Consider the following 23,379-nt stretch of genomic DNA (forward strand, 5'->3'; position numbering starts at 1 on the left):
TTTAAATAATTATTGCACTTATGATCCCACACCATTATTTCAAATATAACTTTTAATAAAGAGGTTTAAAAATCGAACACACCAAGCATGAACGTTATGCCACAACCAACAAACCCACTGCGTTTAATAGCGCAGTGCTGGACCGTGTCCATAAAACCACAAAACTAAAAACTGCACAGTTGGACGTGTGATGCTACTATAAGCTGTACATCTGAGTAGCCATTAATTATAGTGAGCCCTTCAAGTGAGGTAAGTATGTTTCGAAGTTAGGCAGCCCCCCCCTTCCATTCTCGTGCGGTGAACCTGCCTACCTACACTGGGAGCGGTCGGAGCTATTCTCACCACCGTCCACCTATGCTGCCCAGTCATTTACTAAAGTGCTAAAGTATTGAGAGTTACAGTTCAGCTTCCTAAACCAGCTGAGAAAAGAGGGTCACATTGTAACAGTGCATTGAGAGCAGCTGGAATAAGGTACCTAGAAAGTGTTACATTACTACTATAGGTTCTCCCTGTTCCAACAACAGAATTCCCCTTCCATTCACAGTGATACTGTATCATGTGCTAAGATATTGCAGCACATACATTCAGGTACCAGGCCAATGGGAGTGGGGCAGACGTGGGATGCTACACCACTGCTTTTTATGCCAAACAACATCATAAACTATCCAGTGGGATTGCCAGATTGCCATGAAATTTACTGGCAAATATCCTAAAACCTAGACTATTACATACAGCTAGTCTACTGCCAGGATATACTCAGTCTGCCCTTAAGCAATACTAATGCAATCTTTTTTCTGAGCTTTTTCCTAACATATGTATTTGCTTCTTGTTCATGTTAAACAGAAAAAGAATTTGCCTACCAACGCACAATCTGACATTGACTGACCTATAATCCAATACATAAAATCAATGGCAATGGCGCTATAACTTTAGATTTTAGAGCTCACAAGGCTTAATAAAGGGAATATAGGTGCAGATGGTTATGTATTTTTTTCCTATGCATTTGAACTTATCCCAGCAGCAATCCTGGTCATTCTGTTCTCCACTTTTGCCTAAGAACCTGATGCATATTCTTCCCTGAACTATATGAATACTCTTCTTTAGGCCATTTAGCTCAAATGTTGACATGGCCTTTGCTGTACAAAAATGGCTTGATGCAGCTGAGAGGGATCTAAACGTGAGTATGTAATGTCATTTTTATGTTATATAATAAACTAATATAAAAGGAGTTTTTTTACAATTTCCCCAAGAGCTCATGCATGGAGTACATCTGCCCAAGAAAAATCACTTCAATATGCAAGGGGAACCAGATACAAATCCTGGCATGGATATACAATGCAGCATAAGGGGGCACACGCCAGCCAGAGGGAAGGTGGTATGGACAGGACCCATTGTAGTTTGAGACCTTTGTCACCTCCCTTACTTGCAAGTTTCAATGATGTGCAAGTTAGGGGTTGGAGGGGGGATTCCTGCATGGCTCCCACTCATGAATATTTGACTGCTGAATGCAGTTTTCCAGCATATCAGGGAGGGAGGTAAGGAGAAGGGGTGCAGGGAGCTGGTCTGGTCCTGCGGGGCCCAATAGAGATGGGGCCCACCTGAGTTCGCCTAGGGCCTGGGGATTTCTTGATAATGGATCTTTCTGTAAATTGGATCTTCATATCTTAAGTCTACTATAAAATCATGTAAATATTAAATAACCTCAATAGGCTGGTTTTGCTTCCAATAAGGATTAATTATATCTTAGTTTGCATCAAGTACAGGGTACTGTTTTATTATTACAGAGAAAAAGGAACACATTTTAAATAAAATTGGATTATTTGGATAAAATGGAGTCTGTGGGAGACAGGCTTTCCATAATTTGGAGCTTTCTAGATAACAGATTTTCGGATAACGTATCCCTTACATGTGGAGTTTGTTACTGTATTTCCAAAAGATAATGTGCAATATAACAAAACAGACATTTTAAATAATCATATTTCAATAAAGATTTTAACATAATACAAGTTCTGGGAGCAAGCGTTTTGCTAAAATTATCTTATATCTACTCTTGCTTTAATTTTTCAACTTTTAGTTCAAAGCTCTTGGCTAATTGGTTGCTACTGGCAACTAAACTTGTGCAATTAAGCACCTATGTTCGTAAATGAACCTGAAAATTCTTTAATATTGCCAAGTCAAATAAACCAGGCATATTTTCTGGAATGAAAGTGCAGGCTTCCTGTCTGTCAGGAATACTAAAAGTTATTTATATTAGGAATAAACACTTGCCTGTGCTATAAGTTCAATGGCCCTTGATGATGAGACAGATGATTGGGCCGTGTGTTCGCTAGACACGTCTCTGGAATATTTTTTCTGAATTGAACTTTGCAGTCACATAGCTTATTATAAAATGCAGCTGCAAATTTGACTTTTATTGTTATCTCATCCACTCGAAGACAACTGAACACTTTGAATGTTCTTTAGCCAGGCTTTGAAAAACTGTAATATCAGGGCACTTAAAGATAACGGCAAGTAAGCAAACTTCTTTTTCTCAGAGCCCGATATGCCAATCAATACACTGTTCTACGGTTCTCATTAGGAACTATTTAATTCCATCACCTTCCGTGCCAAATAACTGATGAAGAAAGGTCGCAATCTAAGCATGGTGAAATGAATATTGCCAATATGTCCAGAGTTCAGGCCTGAGAATGGAGAATCAATAATCAGAACAGACAGGATAAGGCAACTGTAGCAGAAGAAAATGTGTTTACTGAGGAGGCTGCCCCTTTAAATCACAAGACCATTAATCTGCTAACCCGCACAGGACTCACCTTTTTTGAGTTACAGTAGCAGCAGGTCCATGACTAGTGATTATATTATTGAGCGGCAAAGTCCGCCAGCATTTCTGTCATTATAGCTACTCATTAAATGCTTCTCCCACAGGAAAATATAGCATTTACTAAGCAGTTTAAGAAAGGAATTGACTGCCCTTGAATCTAAAGTACATAATCCCACAAGCCTGCACTGTCTGATACAAAGATACCTGTGCAAAACCAAATCCTCCATTGCAACATAGATTGTCAGTTCTGTGGAATAATGTGTTTCACTGTTACAACAACTAAAGGGATATATCAAAAACAACCTGTAAAACAAAACAAGCATTCTCTTGGAATAACTCAAAGGATCTTTAAAGGGCCCTTCAGAAAAGAACTGTTAAATGCCTGGTTTGGTTAAAATATGTCTATTAGAAAAGGCTGCTTACCTTTATTAAATCTTGATCCCAAGCCTAGGATTATTCAAATGGGTGGTGTTTTGTTATTAAAAGGGCTTAAACATAGACCTAGTGATTATAGCATCCGAATGTATTGGGGTGTCCCCATTAAATTGGGAATTGTTTGATGCTGGTGGGTGTTGTATCTGCCACATTTTTAACATCATGGGGTTTCAGCTGCATCCCACATGTTTACTGGTAACATGCAGCACTGGCAATATGGTGTGCCCTATTTTGCAAGTAAATACTTGCTCCAAGGTGTGGTACATTAAAGATTCACGATTTGAAGACAATGTAGGTTCCATTTACCATGTCTCTGGATGAGCACAAATGGGGGATAAATTGCATCCCACAGTGAACATATACACTGAATCTCTTGTGTCTGGAGTCTGCACCAGCACTGGACTAAGAGTGGAACACCGCACAATGATGCACAAGTTAGTTGAAGAGTAGTAGGTGCCTACATGGCCTTTTTATTATTACAGAGCTGCCAAACAGGGGCAACACTGTATTCATTGGGGGAGGTCAAGGTGCACAATTCATCTGCAGCCAGAAGGGCTGATTGCAGAGCAGGGAAGCTTGCCAGGGGCTGCTCTGACAAGTTTGACAAAATCTGGCAGCCATGGATTGATGTGGAAGGACTGATCCTCCTTGATGAATAGGCTACAACACGGGGTTATTTATCAAAGAGTTTTTAATACTTCGAATTAACTCGAATGAACTCGCAAATCAAACTTTTTATTTCAGAAAAAAACTTGAATGAAAAAAAAAAAAAACTCGATTCAGCAAGTTCGAGTTGCAAAACCAGAAATAAATCGAATTAATCAAGTTTTCTGCAAAAAAAAAAAACTTGAATTCCTCAAATTAATTGCGTTTTCGAGCAAAACTTGAAAAACATTTAAATATCGTGTAGGCTGTTAACATATTCAAATGGTTCAAGGGACCTCTGTCCTTGACTCCTACATGAACTTGCCAGGTTTTAGATGGTGACTTTTCCTACTATTTCCAGGGTCAGGGTATAATAAATATCAAAACTAATTCTAGTTTTTTTTTTTCAACCCAAAAAAAACTGCCCACATATGTTCAAGTGTGAAATGTGTATGGTATAATAACTGTTCAAGCAAATGATAACTGTATGGAACACCCAGGTGACTATAACCCCCCCTTCCTTCCCCTCTCCTTTTCTATTAATGAAAAAAACAATAAAATATATATATTTTTTTTATTGTATTTTAGGAAATCTTTTATTCAATAATTCGATTTGCATGCATGCCCATGGATACTGTACATGGGCTGTTTTAAATCCTATAAGGATCACTGAAAAGTTCCAAAAATTATTTGGATTTTCCGCAATATGCTACTCAACAGTGTTCTTTTTCGTTGTATGACCTTTCTGCCTAGCTGGTGTTTTGCTATTGATTTTAATTACTCAGTTTAATTTACTGCATGCCAACACAAAGCTGTTTACTTCCACTTGCCAAAATGTTGTCACAGCCTCCCGGAGGAAGGCAGCAAGAGAAAACTGTATATGTTTTGGAGTTAGAGGCTATTCATTAGAAAGGAATATCATTTGCTTTAGAAAATGTCACTGCTCCAGCATGTAGGCACTAAACATTTGCACACACGGCATCAGCATAAAATGTCAGCACCGCCTGGACAGAAATAAATCTTACCCTCTCAACAAGGCAGCGTTCAAAGGGAGATTCTCTAGATTACAATGCCCCACAAAGATACCATGCTGAATAGCTCTGTTACTACTCCAAATGCCAAGAGCCAGATTGTGGGAAGGTAGGCATGATGCCTAGGGGATTCCTAGGTAAGGTCAGACCATGCCTTTAACTGCCCCATGTTCAACAGTACTGGGAATTCTGATTTTCTCTTGCCAGAATTCCATACAACACCTCATCTAACCCAACAGTCTGAGGCATCTTCACTATGTAATAATGATTGCCTTCAAGTTTTGAAATTAGTTTTGAGGGCACACTAGTTGCCGAGATGACCTTGTGCACCGCTTACAATATAAATTGCCACTGTTAAGCACTGTGATCTCTTTTATGCATACATGTGCGTTCAAATTGCTGGCTTACATACAATCATAAGGAAATCACTACAAGCGTGTAATTTAAATTCTGAGTAGTGTCCCATTCCAACCTATTAGAAATGTGCTTTCATTCGCCATACTGCAGGTGCATAATTAGAGATTATTTCTGGTTGCTATGGGTTAATAGTCTGGGCTTCCACCGTTTTTGGAGGAATGATGGAAAACCCATGATGGGTTTTTTTATGTGGCTTTTTGCTGCAAATGCACAAATGTCCTATTTGCCTTCAACTGGTAGAAAGGGTTGATTTATTTTCCTGTGTAAGTGTATATGTTGGAAAAATGATTAAACATTGGCTAAGTCCTAGCCGCTAAGAGAAAGGTTCAATAAATATTTTGAGTCATACAATCTTCAGAATCATTTCTGACAAAGTGCACAGAGAGGAGAAATAGAGAGAACTCTTTGGTAACCAAAGTGCCCGGGAACAGAAGACTGAATCAATGCATCTTATGTAAATATGGGTTCAATTGAAAATGAATAGATTAAAGCTTTTACATAGTTACATAGTTACATAGTTAAATTGGGTTGAAAAAAGACAAAGTCCATCAAGTTCAACCCCTCCAAATGAAAACCCAGCATCCATACACACACTCCTAACTACTTTTAATTAAAATTCTATATACACATACCTATACTAACTATAGAGTTTAGTATCACAATAGCCTTTGATACTATGTCTGTCTAAAAAATCATCCAAGCCATTCTTAAAGGCATTAACTGAATCAGCCATCACAACATCACCCGGCAGTGCATTCCACAACCTCACTGTCCTGACTGTGAAGAACCCCCTACGTTGCTTCAAATGAAAGTTCTTTTCTTCTAGTCTAAAGGGGTGGCCTCTGGTACGGTGATCCACTTTATGGGTAAAAAGGTCCCCTGCCATTTGTCTATAATGTCCTCTAATGTACTTGTAAAGTGTAATCATGTCCCCTCGCAAGCGCCTTTTTTCCAGAGAAAACAACCCCAACCTTGACAGTCTACCCTCATAATTTAAGTCTTCCGTCCCTCTAACCAATTTAGTTGCACGTCTCTGCACTCTCTCCAGCTCATTTATATCTCTCTTAAGGACTGGAGTCCAAAACTGAACTGCATACTCCAGATGAGGCCTTACCAGGGACCTATAAAGAGGTATAATTATGTTTTCATCCCTTGAGTTAATGCCCTTTTTTATGCAAGACAGAACTTTATTTGCTTTAGTAGTCACAGAATGACACTGCCCAGAATTAGACAACGTGTTATCTACAAAGACCCCTAGATCCTTTTCATTTAAGTAAACTCCCAACACATTGCCATTTAGTGTATAACTCGCATTTATATTTTTGCCGAAGTGCATAACCTTGCATTTATCAACGTTGAACCTCATTTTCCAGTTTGCTGCCCAGTTTTCCAGTTTAGACAGATCACTTTGCAAAGTGGCAGCATCCTGCATGGAACCTATAGTTCTGCACAATTTAGTATCATCTGCAAAAATAGAAACAGTACTTTCAATGCCCACCTCCAGGTCATTAATAAACAAGTTGAAAAGCAAGGGACCTAGTACAGAGCCCTGCGGTACTCCACTAACAACACTGGTCCAATTAGAAAATGTTCCATTTACCACCACTCTTTGTAGTCTATCTTTTAGCCAGTTCTCTATCCAGGTACAAATACTATGTTCCAGTCCAACATTCCTTAATTTAACCAGTAACCTTTTGTGTGGCACTGTATCAAATGCTTTAGCAAAGTCTAAGTAAATCACATCCACTGCCATCCCAGAATCGAGGTCTCTACTTACATTCTTGTAAAAAGAAATTAAGTTAGTCTGGCAAGATCTATTACGCATAAAACCATGCTGGCACAAACTCATAGTATTATGATTTGCTATGAAGTCCAGTATCTTATCCTTTATTAACCCTTCGAAAAGCTTTCCTAATACTGACGTCAGACTAACTGGCCTATAGTTTTGAGGCTGAGAACGGGATCCTTTTTTGAATAGAGGCACCACATTAGCAATTCGCCAGTCTCTCGGCACTATGCCAGATCTCAATGAATCCTGAAAAATTAAGTAAAGAGGTTTGGCAATCACAGAGCTAAGCTCGCTAATTACCCTGGGATGAATACCATCTGGCCCTGGACCTTTGTTAATCTTAACATGTTAAAGTCTCTTTTGAATTTCTTCATGTGTGAACCATGCATCATTAGTTGTATTACTAGAATTGGGAGTGTTAAGAAGGAAACCTTCACTTACTGGTTCTTCATTTGTGTAGACAGATGAAAAATACGAGTTCAGAATCTGCGCTTTTATTTTGTTTTCATCAACCAGCTGACCCCCCTCTGATAGTAAGGGTCCCACCCCTTCCTGCTTCATTTTTTTACTATTGACATATTTAAAAAATAATTTTGGATTTTTTTTACTGCTTTTGAGAAAGAAGTTATTGTTTTGTTGCATATATAACCCATTCCAAAACTGGTATAATTGTATAGGTGTGTATATTCTTTTGAAATGAATGAGAGCAATGCGGGTGGTGAACAATGGCGTTAAAATTGCTGTAAAATTCTGTGCAAAACATGGAGCTAGTGACCCTTCTGCAGTTAACAAATTTATGCCACATTTCTATACTCGGCTACACATTTGCATCATTTTATTACACAGCCTGAAGGAGCCCCTCAAACTAGCAAGCAGCAGTGTTATTTGACATGGTTTTGGAGAAGGCAGCCTTACCAGTTGTTAGAGGTGGGTCCGAACAGAGCATTGGACTGGAAGTGACAGTATCCAACAATTCCAGTGTCCCTCACACACCACCATTAATTTATTGTTGGGTATTTTCTTTGATGGGTAGTTATTATTTTATGGATATCAGCTGGCATTGTCACAGCTGGTACCCACCAGGAATATGGGGAATGCTTGCCATTTTAGTGGCTTAAGCCCAGGGGTTATTTATGGTAAAATAGCCAACTAGAGATGCTCTCTCCAGGAGTGGGATATGCAAGATTATGCCAATTGGTCATCTATTTTTTTTTTTTGCCCATCTAGTGGCTGGCACAATAGCCTTGACAGGCTGGGTGTGCTGGATAAAAGTGGCAAGAAATTATTTGGGGGGGGGGGATTTTCATGTCTGTTTAACCATTATTGTTTATCTGTTAATTAAATGCTATGGCCTTCTTTTTGCCAAAACCTTTTGTTGTTTCAAGAGGACGTGGTCAAGGGGGGTTGCAGAAATTCCTGCAGGGTAAAGTTCTGGATAATTAGCCGACCAGGATACTTCATTAAAACTGTGCATGTCATAAGTGAAAGGTAAGTACAATTTTACTCTACCCTGGCATTAAAATAGCAATGTTAACGTTATTCTTATACAAGTACTTATACAGTTTTGTAAATATGCCCCTAATATATATTTTAACTTGCATAAGTGCCACGTGTCTGGGAAGGATTTATATTCATCCAGGTCATGAAGTGGAAAAGTTTTCAAAATTCCTCAGCAAGTCCAGTGATTTTAGACTTACCATTTCTAGATGCAGCATTAGTGCTATAAATCCAGATGAATGAATGGATTCTACTGAGTTAAAAAAAAGTAATATCCTAAAAACGCAGCCCTTCCCTATGGTGATGTCCCTGTATGTCCCACATAAATGTAATTTTTCTATATAAAGTTTTTCGGGGAGGCTTGTTTGTACACAACATTCTCCAAGTTTCCTACCAAGTTGCCTCATTTCTAAAGCTCTGTTGTAAAGAAGTGTGTCCTGCAAACCTCAAATGCTCTCCTTATACCATTTTATTGATCTATTTTAAGCAGCAATACTGTATGTTTTCCTTCTAGCATCAGCCTAATCCTATGAACAACTACTACATGATCACTTCTCAGAGTAAAATTATATTTGCTTTTTTGTAAATATTGATAATGGCCTCTGTTACTTTCAAAAAGTGAACTGTTGGCAGATTTTTTTTCTACCTGACACTTGGTACAGCCAGAAAGATTGATGGGTTTAGCTGACTACTATTTATAGGAAGGTTCAGAGTAATGTTGCAATCCAAGATATAAAGCTGTCAGCAGCCTTCACAGGTCATTTATGTAAATTTACACTTCCCACTATGACCAGGGATTTATTTATATGAACTCAAGAATGGGTAGAAGCAAAAATGACAATTATTTGACTACTTTGTCCACAAGAGATAGACTTAATACAAACAATGACCAAAGTAATTAAATTATTGGAGCCAAATGAATTAGCAATCTGTTGCACCCTAAGGGGCACTTCTACACTTTTTAAAAATAGAATACAAACAGCTACACCTGGGACCCACTGGGTTTTTTCCCGGTGTCCTGCCGGCCCGGTCTGACCCAGCCAGGGGCCACTAAGAGCATGATAGCTCCTTTGATTTTCACTTATTGACTGCCTATGGCAGACATTACATTCAGGGCTCACCTGCTCCTGACAGTGCTGCATTCTGCACCATGAACTAGATTCTTAATATGACCGCAAAGTGCTGAGAGCACTTAACAGACTATTGCCCCATGTGCAGATGCTATGTCTATGGGCCCTAAGCGGTAAATTAACACTGTAATCTACGTTAATAAAGCACAATGATATTGGGTTCATTAAATCCTACAACTAATATTTAGGCAATTCAGTATTTTGGTAAACAAGGGATAGCAAATAAATATGTAATCCCCTCTACGCTAGATTACATTTGATCCTCTCTCTCCAAATGGTTGGGCCTTTGCTCCACCTTCCTAAGCCTGTCTTAAATATTTCGATCTCTCAACTTCTCTTATCATCCCCACTCACAAGTCACAGCTTGTTCTCTTGACGTCTTTCCTATTCAAACACTGTGCTGCTGAGCGTACTCCAAGCACTTTCTCAAATCTGCAGTTTCAAGGACTTCTGGAATTGTCCCTCCTCCATTCAAACAGTACGGTGTCGAGCTTACTTTTGAAAATGCCTGTCCTGTTCTCGCTCTAATTAGTGTTCCATGTATATTCTATTACTTGCACTAAAATGCTGCAATGAACTGTGTTTTCCCATATTGCTTTCATCACATTGTTGGGCAAAAGTCCTCAACCTTTTCTACCCATGAGTCACATTCAGGTGTAAAAAGAGTTAGGGAGCAATGCAACCATAAAAAATGTTCCTGGAGCGATGCAAAATATGTGCTGTGATTGGCCATTTGGTAGCCCCTATGTGGACTGGCAGTCTACAGGAGACTCTATATAAATATAAATCTTTATAGCTAATGAGTGTTTTTTCAGTCATCACTTAATACTATCCTGAACAGTGGCAGGTAAGGCAAAGGGGGTATATGAAGGCTAAAGAGTCAGCAGCAGTGTTCTCTGGTGACTGGAACTGCTTCTAAACAATGTATGATCCTTTTGCCTTGAGGGCACAGAACAACTGTAGAATCAAAGGAGGCATTGCACATGCAGAATTGTTCTATGCCAAGTAAATATTATAGTATAGTTAATTAAAACACTTGGAAGAAAATATACTTCTACAAATCAATAGGCGTTGACTATGTTTCACTCTCATTCAATAATTGTGTTTTGTATGCATGGTTAATTAGATCAACTGTTCAAAATTAGCTAAACATTAGCTCATGGCATTTAACTGATAGCTATGAAATCATTTTATAAACAATTTATGACTAGTATGACTTTATTTTCAAATATCCTGCAACGTGTAATCTGCTGGTAAAAATCTGCAAACGAAGGTAGAATTAAGAGGCTTTTTATGTCATATGGAATAATTATATCAATACCAATATTATTTGAAAAGATTAAACATTTAACATGTTTAATTGAACCTTTTTAATTTCACACAGTGCCCTAACAATGGGCAACAAATTGAAGGCCTTTTATTTTTGCAAAGGCTGAGAAAAAAACTTAAGAAACTATTTGACATTTATTATTTTATAAACTGCTTTGATGTTCCTTGGTTAGGGATTGTATTCAACTTCAAGATATCCACATTTCATGTGGGTCCTAGTTTGCCAATTCTAAGAGGGTAAAAATGACTCTATATTTTAAAACACTGAATAACCTGATCACAAAACAACTCCTCTAGTCTTTGCTGGTCATAAACAGCCATATGAAATAAATGTAAATCTTTACATTGCTTCATCAGCTGGAAATAATGTTCATAAAGTATCAAACTAACATTTACTTATATGCTCATAGACATTTTAATGAATTAAAGGACTGCCTCTTCATGCACACAATTCTTCTACTTTTCATCCAACAGATATTTTAACTGTCCTTCAAACTTCTGACTTGTATGTGCACATTGTCTTGTACATCATTTAAAGGAGAAGGAAAGGATAAAAGTAAGTCAGCTTTATTAGAAAGGTATATAAATACACCAGTAAACCCTCAAAGTCCTCTGTCAAAAGAAACAGCACATTTCTTTCCTTCTATTGTGTACTCATGGGCTTCTGTATCAGACTTCCTGCCTTCATCTTAAACCTCCAGGGCACGGCCTTGAGCATGCCCAGTTTGCTCCTCTCCCCCTCCCTCCTCCCCTCCCAGCTGCAATCTGAGCCCAGAGCTATGAGTGAGCAGGGAGATATTCATAGGCAGAGGCAGGAAGTGATGTCACACCAAGCCAATATATCAGTTGCTATCCTAAACAAACAGAGAATACTTCTAGAGCTGTTTACTCAAGTACGGTAAAGCATTCTGCAGAATAAATATCGTTTTATAGCTTGTACTATTGTGGCTAATCTATTGAAATAAACTGCTTCTGTAGCTTTCCTTCTCCTTTAATCTTAACTTGCTGTTTCAATCTTCCATTGACTGGCATCACCCACTCTTCTGGCATTTGATTACTGCAGTTTTTTTCTAAGGCAAGAGGGACATCAATAAAACACCCACTTCCCATCAATAATGACTGCAAAATCATGATTTTCACACACAAAACTACCAGTCTGAATACAGTCATGAGCTGGAGAGGGAAAGTGTGTGTATTTTTGGATTTCTTAAACTTGTCAGAAATGCCTAATATTTCTTCTATCTGGGTTCAACTGTTTCACTGCACCCCAATCACTGTAATTAAGTCAAAACAATTAATCTCAACATTTTTTTTTTTACTACTTATAGTACATCTAAATCTTGTCATCTTCACGTATATGTACAATGTCCTTCTACCAAAAGACATTTTTAATTTCCAACTAATCACAATTCTAAGCTGACTGTTCTTTTTACAAAGGGAAGTATAATTTATGAACACGCTACAAATGATAGTCCCAAAGCTACAAGAGAAAAATTGATTGATACCAGCCTTAAATCCTGTAGCATCGACCTACTATCTATTACAGCATTAATTACAGGAAGGGATTGGTGCCCCATGAGGCATCTACATGACTTAGGACCTGGCTGCAAAGCCCTTACAGTATAACTAGGTCCAGGACTCATACTGCCTCTTGCAAATCTTTTCCCAGTGTCCATTTAGATTGACAAAAATTGATCTTAAAACCTAATTTGTGGCAATTTGAGAAAATAGTGACAAAAAAAATCTCAATCTTGAAAATATTTTTAAAACTTAGATATTTGATATTAATGTTAATATTCAGTATAAGAACTCTGACAATCCCTCAATCCTGTGTTGTGTTTTAATTATTTTCTAGCCCTTCACCTCTTTTTTGGCTTAATTTTAAAGGAATTGTTCAGTGTAAAAATAAAAACTGGCTAAATAGATAGGCTGTGCAAAATAAAAAATGTTTCTAATATAGTTAGTTAGCCAAAAATGTAATGTATAAAGGCTGGAGTGATTTGATGTGTAACATATCAGTCTGAACACTACTTCCTGCTTTTCAGCTCTCTTGGTTTACATTGACTGGTTACCCTGGCTACCAGGCAGTAACCAATCAGAGACTTCAGGGGGGGCCACATGGGTCATATCTGTTGCTTTTGAATCTGAGCTGAATGCTGAGGGTCAATTACAAACTCACTGAACAGAAATGTACCATGTGGCCGCCTTCAAGTCGCTTCAAGTTGGATTCTGGCTGTTTTATTAGACATCTGTTCACTCCAGCCTCTAGATATTACATTTTTGGCTAACTAACTATATTAGAAACATTTTTTATTTTGCACAGCCTTTCCATTTACCCAGTTTTTATTTTCACACTGAACTATTCCTTTAAGGTTAAAATCAAAGGGATATCCTAATGTAAATTATTTTACCTTGTCCAACCTTTCAACAAATCCAAACCAACTCATGTAAAATGGCTACTATCGATCTGGTCTGTCTAGAGTCAATGATCAAGTTATGAATATTCTGGCCATAGACCAGCAGGGCCACATGGCAAACAATATCCCACACATGCTGCTTTACAGTCCATAAGCAACTGACTCAGACCTACATTATGAACCTTGAAACTATAAACACAACCCTAGGATAATATGCTTTGTACCTCATCTTCTGAATATACAATAGATTAAAGGAATTCAAAAGAAAGGATATGCAATTGTCTTTATATACTACAAGGAGATAAATCATTAGTCCTATGATTAACATATTTCTGTTGCCAGATTGTCATCTATTCTACATGGAATTGTAAGTTTGTCAAAAGCAAACTGCCACAAGTCATATAGCAGGACTCCCTTTAACTGACAATCCTTATAGCAGGACGTGGGGTTTGAGCTTTGTTTAAAGGGGAACTGTGGTGAAAATAAAAACATTTTATAAGCTTTAGCATACTCAAATAAGAAGTTTTCTAAATATAATCAATTACGTTTTCTGCATTGTTTCTGAAATAATCAAGTTTATACTCACTATCCCTCTCTCTGCATCAGTTTCTCTTCATTCTCTCTTCATGCAGCAGTTGGGTGTCAGATATTTATTGACAGTTAGATCCAATATATATATGGCTAAAAGAACTTTTAAAGCATATTAAAAAATACCAGTTGGTCATACCCATGGGCCCATTTACCAACAATCGAATTTCAATTTTTTCCACGAATCTTTAAAAATTTGTGGTTTTACTATTTTTTTTAAAAAAAAGCTTAAAAATTTGAGATTTTTAATTGTTAGAGTTTAAAAGGTACCGTATATACTCGAGTATAAGCCGAGTTTTTCAGCCCCCAAAATATGCTGAAAAACTCTACCTCGGCTTATACTCGGGTCAAGCGCAAAAACGGTCGCCCACGCCTAAGAATAGTCGCCGGCGTCCAAGAATAGTCTCCAAGAATAGTCGCCGGCGTCCAAGAATGGTCGTCGGCATCCAAAAACGAGACGCCGGCACCTCCAATGGGAGCAGAAACCTTAAATTTTTTGATTGAAACTTACCAGAAGCTGCTGCATTTCTCACCCTCGGCTTATACTCGAGTCAATAAGCTTTCCCAATTTTTGGAGGTAAAATTAGGTACCTCGGCTTATACTCGAGTATATACGGTATTCATATTTTTTATCGCATTATTTTCTTTTCTTACTTTTTTACTTCTGATCTTTTAATAAAGTCCATGACATTCGTAGTTTTAGAGTTTGTGATCTTGGTCACGGTTTCAAAAACCTCTAAAACTACTAAAATCCCACCTTTGATAAATAGGCCTCCACGCGGTCCATTTACTAACAATCAAATTTTGCTTTTCTCCACGAATCTCCAAAAATGTATGGTCTTCCTATTTTTTTTTTTTTAAAAAAGGTCAAAATGTTTGAGATTTATTATGTGTAAAACCATGAAAACCACTAATATAAAACTTCACCACCTAAAAGTTGTTGAGGTCCTATAGAAGTCAATGGGAGCTGTGCTAATCCTATTGGACCATTTTAAATCAATTTTCTAGGAATTGCCTGAAAATCTATAATTTTTAGAGGTTTTCAAGTTAATCTTGTTTTTTAGCGCATCTTCAGCATTATTTTCAATTCATACTTTTTTATTTGGATCTTTCAATAAATATCATGACAATATCATGTAGTTTTAGAGAAAGTGAGTTTAGTTGCTTTCAAAGACCTCTAAAATCACCACAATTTGACCTCTAATAAATAGGCCTTGATGTTCCCAATACTGGGGATATTGCAAGAAATTTATCTTACCAGTCAGAGAAAAGTTGATACAATTCTTCATGGGTGAAACAAATATCAAGAATGGGGTTTTAACTATGACTACATTGTGAGGAGAAAGTAGATGTTTTGTAGATGTTTGCCATTGGTGGGGAGGCATATGCCCCATATTTATGCCCAAGTTGGCCAATAGAGATTTACAGTCAACTTGGACATGGGGTCCCAGGAGGGAGCCGTTTCCTCATTTCTCATTTAACTGACATGGTGGGTATCCCATTGTGAGATTTTCAGATAGTATTCCAGAGGTTGCATCATAGTATCGAGTTTTCAACTTGATTTTTATAATTTCACGGTTCATGTTATTTTTTATTTAACTCATACATGTTATCTATACTTTCTTACATGTTTTAAAACAAACTACCGCTGTGGCCCAAACTTCATATTTTTATCTCCTGTGTGAGATTAAGTGTAGGGAGGGTAGCATATACAGTATACTGGGGTTAGTGTAAAGACTGACGCTGCACAATATTATACAATGATAAATATCAGAGATTTCTGATTGTTTAATATTGCTGGGGTGAAACAGTTATTGCTTGAATAATAACAGCGATTTCTTTTTTTTTCTTTTCTTTTTTTTTTTACAAAACTATAAAAAGATATTACAAAGTATGACATTTAAAAAAAATGTGAAAAGCACTTTTTACTGCAAAAATGTCTTAAAGTAATTGCCATATGCTATATCGAATGTACCTTTCAACCTTGCATTGTAAATGCAAATGCAATGTAATTTTTTTACATATGCTATATCGAATGTACCTTTCAACCTTGCATTGTAAATGCAAATGCAATGTAATTTTTTTTTCTCTACCGAATGTTGCACCTAACTCCTAAATTGCACCTAAATCCTACCAAAATAAAAGCCCAGCTTCCTGGGAACTAAGAGGGTTACGTGATCATTTTATTTGTTTGCTTGTTTATTTATTTTGAGCTTGTAGTTCAGCGATTACAGACAAACAGCCTCTACACAAACTATGATCAGTTGCTCAATAACACACTTTAGCAGAAACAACAAAACCACTTACCCCCATCTTAATATATATCTCTTTGATAATAATGATATTATATTTGCTCAGTCAAATGAAATGATATCAACAACAACCTTCTCATAAGTCAAAATACATGTAATCTGATCATTTGCAGACCCATTTGTGAAATTAGATGTGCATTTTTCTCATAAAATATTTATGCATATTGATAGCATTTATACTCGTCACAGTTCCATATTGACATGGCTATTGAACACTGAAGATTTTATTTCAAGAACATATTTACTGGAAATGCTGAATTTTCAATGCCCAGTACACTACCCCCCCTTTTAAAAATATTTATCTAGCCCTCCTACACATTGTAACATGTATTTTTAGTTTTAATGGGAAGCCATGGCAACTTCTATATTAGCGATTACCTTTCTCTAATGAAACTTGAATCTTCCTACCTAGGCAGGTTTATTCCTACAGAAAATGCACCTTGTGCTCACTGAGAGGCAGTTGCCATCATGTCAGTTACTGGCAGATATTGCACACATCTTTATCCATGGGAAAGTGTGCACAATTCATCTATATTCTATTTTCATTTTCGAAGGTCTTTGGGAACTTTTCCATCTGGCCTTGTTTTTGCTGTGAGTGGAAAAGGAATGTCACAAGGAATGTAATCATACAAAAGGTGGGCTGAGGACCTTCAACCTGGATACTCTCAACTCAGCTTTCTCCATTACTATGGATTTACGATGGATTGTATTTATTTATATATTTATTTATTTATTTAAATAGTGTTTTGCACCAGGTCAGTCTAACACATAACTCTTTCTAGGCGCAGCGGCTGATGGTTAATAATGATGCCTAGGTCAACTGTTGATTGCTTTATGTGCAGGCATAATTTCCTTCCTCCTTGGTGGAAATTTCTTGTCCCATTACCATTACACAAGCTAACTGTTACATATGGTATCCCAGTTCACGCTTTCGCCTATAACAGCCGCCTTTTACTGCGGAAGAAGCCCTCCGCTACGCGGATCATGCCAGGTCTTAAAGAGAGGACCAGGGGGAGAGTTCTCTGCAGGCAAGGGAAAAAAACATCTAATGGAAGAATGGGGAACAAGGATCCTGGTCAAGAGACAGGCTCAGGAGTCAAGGTCACAGGTTGCGTCAACATATCAATAGCGCAGTACAGAAGCAAGATCCAAGAGAGTGGTCAGAAACAGGCAAAGGTCAGGACAGGCAGCTAAACTAGACAGGGTCAGGCAGGATCAAGAACAGGCTAATAAGACTTAAACACACCTGGAACTATTGCAAATAGACCTAGGTTGGGCAATGTGCAATTGGGTGCAGCCCCTTTAAATATTCAAACTTTTCATCCACACATTCATCCGCTTCTGTTTTGTCCAGATTCTTCCTGGTTTCTCAGATTTTAACTTGCCTGTTCTTCCTGTCATTCCTATGGGATTTTAAGAGAGTAGCTATCAAATAGTTAACTCTAAGGGATTTGTTTACTAACATTTGGATTTCCTTTTTTTTTTTTTCCATAAACTGTATTTTTTCTCTAAAAATTCATGCTTATTTTATTTCTCTAAAACTCTAAATTTTAAATTTATCTAAAAAAAATGCTAATACAAAACAGTAGAGGTCCTATAGAATTAATAGGAGTTGCTCTGATCCTATTGGATCTTTTTTTTAGCCATTTAGACTTTTAGAGGTTTTTGGATTTTTTTACCACTTGTAATTGTCTGGAAAACTTGAATTTTTGGAGATTTTAGAAATACACTTTTCATATTTGTATCTTTTAATAACTTTCATGGAAATTATTATTTTAGAGAAATAGAGTTTCATTTTGGTTTCAAAAAAATACCACTAAAATTCAAGTTCTAGATGTGCATTACGGGAAAGTAGGAAACATTAACAGATGAAACAGTGGCTGAAATGCTGCAACTGATATGTTCTATTACTAGATGAATTATACCCCTCTCGTTATTGATCCACTTGAACACAATCTTTCTTTACAACATATCATTTATTTAGGCAATAGGAAAACTTTCTTTAGGTACAAAGATACATTATCTGCAGGAGATGCAATTTATATATGACGCCTGATTCTGCTGTGTAACATCAAACAATTTGTGCAGGTGTAAATACACATATAGAGCGAATTTGAGCGGTTTCTCTTTGCCAAAAATTAGCTGCCGGTCAAAATTCGCTGAAATGCATTAAAGTCTGTGGGCGACAAGTTTTTTTGACGCTCAATGAATTTTTTTGACATGCAACATTTTTTCCCCCATTGGAGTATATGGGTGTCATTTCCACGGCGAAACTCCAGAGAAAAAAATATATACTATATATACTATATAAATCTGTCCTACTTGCATACTTTATCTATCAACTCAGTGACCTAAAAGCTTAATGCACCAGTGTGTTCTTGATAAGGCTGCAACATATCTCTCTATAAGCAGAATACATTTGGGACTGCAAGCCAATATTAAAGCAATTTCTCTTTCTTATTCTGATTGTTTGATTGAACTTCATGGTGTCAAAAAGTTCCTTCCTAATCAAATTAGCATTTGGAAATAATCATTTGTGAATGTGATCGAGCTGTTCTGAATTCAGAATAGAAATTTCTATTTATCTAGAGTGCCTAATATACAGCCTGAGTAATTGCTAAAGTAAAGTGTTGCATTAATTTCACATGAGCTAAAGAGCTTTATTGAATGGGCCAATTTTCTGTGCTGTGTGAGTAGAACAAAGAGGGCTCTGCTGATTCTAAATATTGCATTAACACTTGTTAGCAGTGGAAGAACCAACATGGGAAAACATTTTGTTGGCATAAAGAAGTTTTGATTTTCTGTAAATGTTTTAATTTTTGACCTTTGATGCCTATTTGATAAATAAAACTTTTGGGGGGAAAAAGAACTTTACATGCTGCCAGATTCTTTCCTATCAAACCCGACAGAGGTGGTATTGTGTTCTTTTGGTGGCATGCAGGTGGAAGTGTGCACAGGCATGTACCACTGTATCATCATGCCCCCTGACATAATTGCACATGCTTATAGGTGCTCACAGGTCTGCTGTGCAGGGCAGCAGAATTGATATGCCAATATGCCTGTGCATTAGAATCCCAAGTTATATTTGTGAAACAAAAGACTTATACAACATAGGGGGCCTTGTTTATCAAAATCTACATTTTTAAATAAAAAAGTCTGACCAAACGATTGGACCTTATCTATTATTAAAAAAGCACAATTTAATTGGATCAGAGAAACTATAACATTGAGTGAAAATCCGAATCTTACGTTGTTTTCTGATTTTTTCCCGGAATCGCTCGATTTTTTCAGGCTTTTTCCTGAAAAGTCTCAATTATTTTGATATTTGCCCGAAACGCCTGACTTTATTACGTAACCCACATAAATATAAATAAGGCAGTGAAATAGAAATTTGTTCCTTATAGTAATATTGCAAAGAAGAGTTGGTAACATGTACTACAGGTATAGGACCTGTTATCTTGATGCTCGCAACCTGGGGTTCTCGGATAACGGATTTTTCCATAATTTGGATCTTCATACCTCAAGTCTATTAGAAAATCATGTAAACAGCAAATAAACCCAATAAGTTGGTTTGCTTCCAATAAGGATTAATTATATCTTAGTTGGTATCAAGTACAAGATACTGTTTTATTATTACAGGAGCTTTCTGGATAACGGGTTTCCGGATAATGGATCCCATACCTGTAGTAATAATTAAATTGACATGCCAAAGAATCTACTCAGTGAGGTAACTAACACTATGGAAACTGGTGCAAAATGTGCACCTGGATTGCCCCACAGCTGCTGCCCCCTGCACCTTATCTAGGAGCTCTAATCAGCAGGCTCCATTGGCAGTTGCACTCACCTATCCCAGTGAATCCATCTCTTTCTATATTAAAATATATATTAAAATACAGTACCAGAAAAAGTAACCTGTTAACTCAAAACATGCCAGTTTCCATTTGCTATTAGTTGTCAAGGTGTTAATAAAAGTATACAGTATAATATGCACATTGATTAGTTTATGATGATACTTACCCTTAAACCAATGTCAAAGACTTGAGCTGTATCCCTGAAAAAAAGTTCAGTTTTACACAAGTTTGCGAACTCCTTAATTATATGGGGCTTTTATTGTAAAGCACCAGATTTGCATATCCACAGGGCTAATGTGACGCATTTGGTGACTCCTTCTTTATATAGGGCATTTATTGAGTTGAAACGTATTAGGCTATAAAACATTTGCATTTCCTCAGGTCAAATGTGATTATAGCAAAGAGTAAGAAATTTCAGTTCCCCACTAAAAAAGTAATGCAGTAATAATGAAAAAAATTGGAATTTAACATTTATTTTGAATAACTTTCCTTAAAAGTTGTAATTTCATTGACTTTAATGCATTGGAGAAAAAAAGTCATCATAAGAAAAAACGCCCATTGACTTTAATGCATTAGAAGAAATATAGTCGCCATAAGAAAAAACGGTTGTTGACTTTAATGCATTAGAAGAAATATAGTCGCCATAAGAAAAATGCATTTGAAGCGAGAAAAATTGCTGCACATGTAAAAACGCCCAATGATTTCAATGCGTTTCGCAGATTTTTAGGCGAAACAAAACGGGACAGATTAGCTCATCACTAGAGATGGCCCTTCCGTAATTTGGGATAAGAGATCCTATACGTATAGCATGTAATGTATGATATTCTATATCTGGAAGTTACTGTTAGTCCAAGCAATTCAAATATGGTCTATAGTTAATTATGGTCTATATATAGAGTAGATTTGGTCTATAGTTCAAGCTACTACAGATAAGGTAGTATAATACTCAGATGTTTATAGTGAAAAATATTATGATTATAAAAAGAATTCATATTTAGGGTTTATATCCTTTATATTTATGTGTAACACAAACGGTTGCAGTTCCTATGTGTGTGTTTACTGATATGATTGGGAGCCCCCCCCCCATACAGCGACTTGTTACAGCGAGTAGATAAACCTCTTTAAAAGATCCCACTGAAACTGTAGCCTCTGTTGGCCAAGTAAAGGGAGATAGTTTTCCACATGAAGCACAGCATCTCAAAGTTCAATTTGATCACCATAATGTATTTATCCTTAAAGCTTTAGTGTGGCCATTTCCAGCATTACAAACTGCCTTATTATTGGCATAAGTCAAAGAAGTCACCTGAGTGCAAAATAACTGCAGGATCCACTGGCGCAGAAAGGGTGAAGGCAAACACCCATTATACATTGTCCTCTAGACTGGTTAACTTATCTCAGAGCTGCACAATAATTCACTCTGCAGCTTCAGACAGCATTTAATTCAAATTTTGTTCTTTGTAGAAAACTTGTGATTTTCCAGAGCTTGTAGAAATAAATCTGGCCATTCTGTTTATCCATTTATCTTCTCTCCCTCCCACACAGCAGTGCCCTGGGTACAGTGAGGCAGAATCACTTTTGCTTTACTAAAAGTAGGCTAACTGCCAATTTCTCAACCTTTTCCTCTTTTCTGGTGTTTGCTGTTTGTTTCATTTGTGTTTGTTATTTTAAACAGAATGAACACTAGCAACACATTCTAGCGGCATTGCAAACAAAAGTACAGTTGCATAAATTGTACGGTTGAATTTAACATGACTTTTCTTTATCATAAATTGCCCTTTTGCAAGGGGTTTAGCGCAACCAAGATACTAAAAGCTATGGACCTACAAAATCCTCTGATCAAAAAATGTAGCACTTGTGACTATATCAGCTTTGGTGTGGAGGCAGGTATAAAGCATTGCAGGTTACCTATGAAATGTCTTGACTGCATTCACTGAAAACTTTAACTACCTTGATCCTAGGCAGCTTGTCCATCATTGTTGGTCATGTCACTGCAATGTCTTTTATCTGATTCCATTCGTATGGAGCATGCCACATAATTTTAGGGCAGCTAGTTAGTTCATCTCTAAAACTCTTTCCCTGCTTGATCCTTTAAAGCCATTTATTGAGTGAATGGACTGATATTACTGTGTTTGAGTGTGTGCAAATTAAATTATCTTGATACTGTGCTGTATAAGGGAAGAGCACAAAAACAGTGGGCTAGCTATTGAGTAAGTATTAGATAGGAGCAATATGAGGGAATAGATCAACTCAGGGCAGAACTAGATGACTGAACTGTTGGTTGACTGATTGAATTAAGTAGCCCAAGTACCACTGCGATTCCATTCATCCTTATTGTTTGCCACAGAGAAAATGGTTTGTCTTATTTGTGTGTTCTCTGAACAAAGGCAACTGGCAAAAAGCATTTTTCCCTGAACTCAAAAACCAAAGAAACTATTTGTTCACCTTTACTTAAAGAGCTCCAGCATCACCCTCATGGAAGATAACATTTGCATTGCTCCCTTGCTCAATTCCTGCCAAATACTAAAGATAAATACTAATTTTGGTTTACAAGGAATGTATTTAAAATGTTACCCGACTAATGATTCACTCATTACCACCTCTCTTAGTAGGTTGCTATAATTGCTATAGTTTGATGGCCTTAATATTAAAGAACCCCTTTCTCTGCAGTGAGTGGAATCTTCTTTCTTTCTATGCTCTGTAAAAGTGTCACCTGCATTGTAGTACGGAAAGAAAAAAGAAAATTTAATATATACATATATATATATATGCGACCGTGCATTTTTTTTTTTTAATTAGTGGATTATATTCCCCTGTTAACTCTATGGGCCTGATTAACTAATGTTTGAATTTCTATTTTTTTTCTTTTTTTTTTTCACAAATCATTTTTTAAATTTCATCAAAACTCTTACTATTCTAGATTTATCAAGTGTAAAAACCATGAAAAACTCTAATACAAACTTTGCCAAGTAAAAGCAGTCAAGGTCCTATAGAAGTCAATGGGAGCTGTGCTGATCCTATTGGACTTTATTTATTCCCTATTCATAGGTGTTTGAATCTTTTTTCACTTGTAATTGTCCGTAAAAACACGAATTTTAAGATTTTTTTGTATTTTTTAGCACG

General features: G+C 36.9%; 1 protein-coding gene across 1 annotated transcript in view; it reads right to left on the reverse strand.

Annotated features, from left to right (window-relative positions):
- The window catches only part of LOC108714306 (cytosolic carboxypeptidase 6), an 871,648-nt gene that overhangs the window by 493,994 nt on the left and 354,275 nt on the right, over positions 1-23,379 (reverse strand). The gene's annotated exons all lie outside the window — the stretch shown is intronic.

The sequence above is a fragment of the Xenopus laevis genome, chromosome 4L (genome assembly GCF_017654675.1).
Source record: "Xenopus laevis strain J_2021 chromosome 4L, Xenopus_laevis_v10.1, whole genome shotgun sequence".
Taxonomy (NCBI): Eukaryota; Metazoa; Chordata; class Amphibia; order Anura; family Pipidae; genus Xenopus; species Xenopus laevis.